Below are 6,650 nucleotides of genomic sequence, written 5' to 3' on the forward strand. Positions count from 1 at the left end.
CCTTCCTATGCCCAGTCCAAGACACAGTGGATAGAGTTCACTGCCTTCCTGTGCCCAGTCCAAGACACAGTAGATAGAGTTCACTGCCTTCCTGTGCCCAGTCCAAGACAGTGACATGAGTTCACTGCCCCTGGAAGGCTGAGAAACCTTTTTTTTATACAATGATGAAAGTGATTCCCTTCACGTGGATAAATAGTGATCAAGGTTATATATGCATATTTGGCACACATTTGATTCTTGCATTTAATGGATGCTACCTGTTTTCTTCCTGCTGTACTTTCGTTTGTACGTGTGCAGGAATGCTGTTGTTCTTTTAATTGTCCAGCGGAAATACAATAGTAGAAAGTCCACAATAAACCAAGTATAAACAGTGTTTCAGGCTCTCTCTCTCTCTCTCTCTCTCTCTCTCTCTGTGTCTGTGTGTATGTGTGTGTGTTGTTTTTTTCAGGGAAGAAACTGAGAACATACCTTTGTTACGTCAGCGTGATTGTTGAGAAGTGGCCACAAATTGTATTGAGGTGTTCAGTACAGAAGTCAGTGTTGCTGGTGTGCATTATGTGTTGAGAGTTGCGCACCTTTTAGGAATCGGTGCGAGATATTCGCAGTGTTTAGCTTGAGTGACAGGTGGATGTTGGTATCAAGAAGAAACGCTTAGGTGGAGAAGGAAAAAAAAAACAAAAAAACAAAACAACAGGAACAAAAAAAACCCCAAAAACAAAAACCAAACAAACACGAAGTACTTTAAAACCAACAACTCTGCCGTGGAAACTGTTGACAATGTTATTTATGTGTGTTTCCGAGTGTTTGCTGTTACGCCATCCGCACTGTGTCAGTGGCATTCCTCCCATGCCGCTCGTTCCGAGCTCCCCAAACACAGACGCACTCAGGTTCATCCATTGCAGTCTCAGTGCCACATGTCCCTAAAGGTAACTATAGCAAACAGGTCATCAAGGGTGCCACAAGTTCCTGAAGGGAACTATAGCTAACAGGTCACCAAGGGTGCCACAAGTCCCTGAAGGGAACTATAGCTAACAGGTCATCAAGAGTGCCACAAGTCTCTGATGGGAACTATAGCTAACAGGTCATCAAGTGTGCCACAAGTCCCTGAAGGGAACTATGGCTAACAGGTCACTAAATGTGCCACAAGTCCCTGAAGGGAACTATGGCTAACAGGTCATCAAGAGTGCCACAAGTCTCTGATGGGAACTATAGCTAACAGGTCATCAAGTGTGCCACAAGTCTCTGATGGGAACTATGGCTAACAGGTCACTAAAGGTGCCTCAAGTCCCTGAAGGGAACTATGGCTAACAGGTCATCAAGTGTGCCACAACTCCCTGAAGGGAACTATGACTAACAGGTCACTAAAGGTGCCTCAAGTCCCTGAAGGGAACTATAGCTAACAGGTCACTAAAGGTGCCACAAGTCCCTGAAGGGAACTATAGCTAACAGGTCATCAAGTGTGCCACAAGTCCCTGAAGGGAACTATGGCTAACAGGTCACTAAAGGTGCCTCAAGTCCCTGAAGGGAACTATAGCTAACAGGTCACTAAAGGTGCCACAAGTCCCTGAAGGGAACTATAGCTAACAGGTCATCAAGTGTGCCACAAGTCCCTGAAGGGAACTATGGCTAATAGGTCATCAAGTGTGCCACAAGTCACTAAAGAGAACTATGGCTAACAGGTCACCAAGGGGGCCACAAGTCACTAAAGAGAACTATGGCTAACAGGTCACCAAGGGGGCCACAAGTCCCTAAAGAGAACTATGGCGAACAGGTCACCAAGGGGGCCACAAGTCACTAAAGAGAACTATGGCTAACAGGTCACCAAGGGGGCCACAAGTCCCTAAAGAGAACTATGGCTAACAGGTCTCCAATGGGGCCACAAGTCCCTAAAGAGAACTATGGCTAACAGGTCACCAATGTGGCCACAAGTCACTAAAGAGAACTATGGCTAACAGGTCACCAATGGGGCCACAAGTCACTAAAGAGAACTATGGCTAACAGGTCTCCAAGGTGCCACAAGTCACTAAAGAGAACTATGGCTAACAGGTCTCCAAGGTGCCACAAGTCCCTGAAGAGAACTATGGCTAACAGGTCATCAAGTGTGCCACAAGTCACTAAAGAGAACTATGGCTAACAGGTCACCAAGGGGGCCACAAGTCCCTGAAGAGAACTATGGCTAACAGGTCACTAAAGGTGCCTCAAGTCCCTGAAGGGAACTATAGCTAACAGGTCACCAAGGGGGCCACAAGTCACTAAAGAGAACTATGGCTAACAAGTCACCAATGTGGCCACAAGTCACTAAAGAGAACTATGGCTAACAGGTCACCAAGGGGGCCACAAGTCACTAAAGAGAACTATGGCTAATAGGTCATCAAGTGTGCCACACGTCACTAAAGAGAACTATGGCTAACAGGTCACCAAGGGGGCCACAAGTCCCTAAAGAAAACTATGGCTAACAGGTCACCAATGGGGCCACAAGTCACTAAAGAGAACTATGGCTAACAGGTCACCAAGGGGGCCACAAGTCCCTAAAGAAAACTATGGCTAACAGGTCACCAATGGGGCCACAAGTCACTAAAGAGAACTATGGCTAACAGGTCACCAAGGTGCCACAAGTCACTAAAGAGAACTATGGCTAACAGGTCACCAATGGGGCCACAAGTCACTAAAGAGAACTATGGCTAACAGGTCACCAGTGGGGCCACAAGTCACTAAAGAGAACTATAGCTAACAGGTCACCAATGGGGCCACAAGTCCCTAAAGAGAACTATGGCTAACAGGTCACCAATGGGGCCACAAGTCCCTGAAGAGAACTATGGCTAACAGGTCACCAAGGGGGCCACAAGTCCCTAAAGAGAACTATGGCTAACAGGTCACCAAGGGGGCCACAAGTCCCTGAAGAGAACTATGGCTAACAGGTCACCAAGGGGGCCACAAGTCACTAAAGAGAACTATGGCTAACAGGTCACCAAGGGGGCCACAAGTCCCTAAAGAGAACTATGGCTAACAGGTCACCAAGGGGGCCACAAGTCACTAAAGAGAACTATGGCGAACAGGTCACCAAGGGGGCCACAAGTCCCTAAAGAGAACTATGGCGAACAGGTCACCAAGGGGGCCACAAGTCCCTGAAGAGAACTATGGCTAACAGGTCACCAATGGGGCCACAAGTCCCTAAAGAGAACTATGGCCAACAGGTCACCAAGGGGGCCACAAGTCCCTAAAGAGAACTATGGCTAACAGGTCACCAAGGGGGCCACACACCAGAGGAAGCTCGCTCGAGTCAGTATGTTGGTGGTGTGTTGTGCCTGTTTGGGTTCAACATGCACAGGACAGCTCCTGTCAATCCCCTGACTGCTGTGCCTGTTTGGGTTCAACATGCACAGGACAGCTCCTGTCAATCCCCTGACTGCTGTGCCTGTTTGGGTTCAACATGCACAGGACAGCTCCTGTCAATCCCCTGACTGCTGCCAGTCACCCCTGTGGTGGTATGTGTTGACCTGCTTGTGCCTGAACCCCCTTCGTGTTTATACGGCAAGCAGAAGATCAAATACGCACGTTAAAGATCCTGTAATCCATGTCAGTGTTCGGTGGATTATGGAAACAAGAACATACCCAGCATGCACACCCCCGAAAGCAGAGTATGGCTGCCAACATGGCGGGGTAAAAACGGACATACACGAAAAAGCTGGTTTTGTGTGTGTGATATCTGGTTTTGTGGACAGGTAACACTTTTGACACGTAGTGCTTTGGACAGGTAGTGCTATTGGACGCAGTGATAACGACACGTAGCGCTATTGATACGTAGTGCTATTGACACGTTGTGCTATTGACACGTTGTGCTATTGACACGTTGTGCTATCAGACGCAGTGATAACGACACGTAACGCTATTGACACACATGTAGCACTACTGACACGAAGCGCTATTGCTATTGACACGAAGCGCTGTTGACATCTACGTAGTGCTATTGGACGCAGTGGTAACGACACGCAGCGCTATTGACACGTAGTAATATTGACATGTAGCGCTATTGACACGTAGCGCTATTGACACACACGTAGCACTATTGACACGTAGTGCTATTGACACACACGTAGCACTATTGACACGTAGTGCTATTGACACACACGTAGCACTATTGGCAGGTAGCGCTATTGACACACACGTAGCGCTATTGACACGTAATGCTATTGACAAGTAGTCCTATTGACACGCAGTGATAACGACACGTAGCGCTATTGACACGTAGCGCTATTGACACACAGTGCTATTGACACGTAGTGCTATTGACACACACGTAGCGCTGTTGACACGTATCGCTATTGACACGTAGTGCTATTGACACGTATCGCTATTGACACGTAGTATTATTGACACGTAGCGCTGTTGGATGCAGTGATAATGACACGTAGCGCTATTGACACGTAGTGCTATTGACACGTAGCGCTATTGACACACACGTAGCTCTATTGACACGTAGTGCTATTGACACGTAGCGCTATTGACACGTAGTGCTATTGACACGTAGCGCTACTGACACACACGTAGCGCTATTGACACGTAGTGCTATTGATACGAAGCGCTATTGACACGTAGGGTTATTGACACACACACGTAGCGCTATTAACACGTAGCGCTACTGACACACACGTAGCGCTATTGACACACACATAGTGCTATTGACACGTAGCGCTGTTGACACACACGTAGTGCTATTGACACGTAGCGCTATTGACACGTAGTGATATTGACACGTAGCGCTATTGATACTTAGTGCTATTGACACGTAGCGGTATTGACACGTAGTGCTATTGACATGTAGTCCTATTGGACGCAATGGTAACAACACGTAGCGCGATTGACACACACGTAGCGCCCTATTGACACGAAGCGCTGTTGACCCACACGTATCGCTATTGACACGTAGCGCTATTGACACACACGTAGTGCTATTGACACACACGTAGCGCTATTGACACGAAGCGCTGTTGACACACACGTAGCGCTATTGACACACACGTAGTGCTATTGACACACACGTAGCGCTATTGACACGTAGCGCTATTGACACGTAGCGCCCTATTGACACGAAGCGCTGTTGACACACACGTAGCGCTATTGACACGTAGCGCTATTGACACACACGTAGCGCTATTGACACACACGTAGCGCTATTGACACACACGTAGCGCTATTGACATGTAGCGCTATTGACAGTGCTATTGACACGTAGCGCTATTGACACGTAGTGCTATTGACACGTAGCGCTATTGACACGAAGTGCTATTGATACACACACGTAGTGCTGTTGACACACACGTAGCGCTATTGACACGAAGCGCTATTGAGACGAAGCGCTATTGACACACATGTAGCGCTATTGACACACACGTAGCGCTATTGACACGTAGCGCTATTGACACGTAGCGCTATTGACACGTAGTGCTATTGACACTAAGTGTTATTGACACACACGTAGCGCTATTGACACGTAGCGCTATTGACACGTAGTGCTATTGACACGTAGCGCTATTGACACGTAGTGCTATTGACACGTAGCGCTATTGACACTAAGTGTTATTGATACACACGTAGCGCTATTGACACACACGTATCACTATTGACACGTATCACTATTGACACGCAGTGATAACGACACGGCGTAGCGCTATTGACACGTAGCGCTATTGACATGTAGTGCAATTGGCCGCAGTGATAACGACACGGCGTAGCGCTATTGACACGTAGCGCTATTGACATGTAGTGCAATTGGCCGCAGTGATAACGAACGACACGTAGCGCTATTGACACGTAGCGCTATTGACACGTAGTGCTATCAGAAGTGGGGAGTGTACGCTGTTGGATCGAAAACCTCGTCTGTAACGGAAACTTGGACGCTACTCGAATGACAGAAGACAGAAAAAGGAGAAGCCCAGCAGTCGCCGCAGAGAGTTGTCGGTTGCCGAAGAAGAGATTTGAGCCAGTCACATGAACTGACGCCGCACTGAGTACGAATTGGCTTGATTCGGCACAACCACGGAATTGTCACTTTCTCTGACTGATCCCAAGGTACTGCACTGTACGCACACACACACACACACACACACACACGCACGCACGCACACACACACGCACACAAGCACACGGCACGCAAGCACACACTCACACTTCACTACCCCCTCCCAGCCCCCCTGACTCACACGACGTTCCGAACGGGACAGGAAGTCCTTCAGTTCGACTGGCTCAGACCTGTCTTTGTAACCCACGCTAATATCTGGGTCACACACACACCCTCTCTCTCTCTCTGTCTCTCTCACTGGCACCCCGCCCCACCCCACCCCCCGCACCCCCCTCTCTCTCACACACCCCTTACTCCATCCACCCAGCTGGCCACCTCAACTGCCACACACACCACCACGCAACAAAAGCAAAAAAAAAGGTGTGTGTGTGTGCGTGTGTGCGCGCGCGCGTGTATGTGTTTTTGTGCTGTATGCGTACTTGTGTGTTTGTGTGTATGTTCGTGCGTGCGTCCGTGCGCGCGCGTGTGTGTCTGTACGTCCGTGCGTGCGAGCGTGCGTGCGTGCGTGTGTGTGTGTGTGAACATCCCTGTGTGCATGCTTGTGCGTGTGTGTGTGTGTGTGAGTGATTTT

The 6,650-nt window shown here is 48.6% G+C and overlaps 2 long non-coding RNA genes across 2 annotated transcripts in view; one reads left to right on the forward strand and one right to left on the reverse strand.

The window, feature by feature from the left end:
- LOC143291560 (uncharacterized) overlaps positions 1–367 on the reverse strand; it is a 2,518-nt gene extending 2,151 nt beyond the window's left edge. Inside the window, exon 1 of the long non-coding RNA XR_013056543.1 lies at positions 1–367. This exon is cut by the window's left edge and continues 871 nt beyond it. This is a non-coding gene — a long non-coding RNA (uncharacterized LOC143291560).
- LOC143291559 (uncharacterized) overlaps positions 1–373 on the forward strand; it is a 1,465-nt gene extending 1,092 nt beyond the window's left edge. The window contains exon 2 of the long non-coding RNA XR_013056542.1: positions 1–373. This exon is cut by the window's left edge and continues 925 nt beyond it. This is a non-coding gene — a long non-coding RNA (uncharacterized LOC143291559).
- The last annotated feature ends 6,277 nt before the right edge of the window (positions 374–6,650 follow it).

This window comes from Babylonia areolata, chromosome 17, assembly GCF_041734735.1.
Source record: "Babylonia areolata isolate BAREFJ2019XMU chromosome 17, ASM4173473v1, whole genome shotgun sequence".
NCBI lineage: Eukaryota > Metazoa > Mollusca > Gastropoda > Neogastropoda > Buccinidae > Babylonia > Babylonia areolata.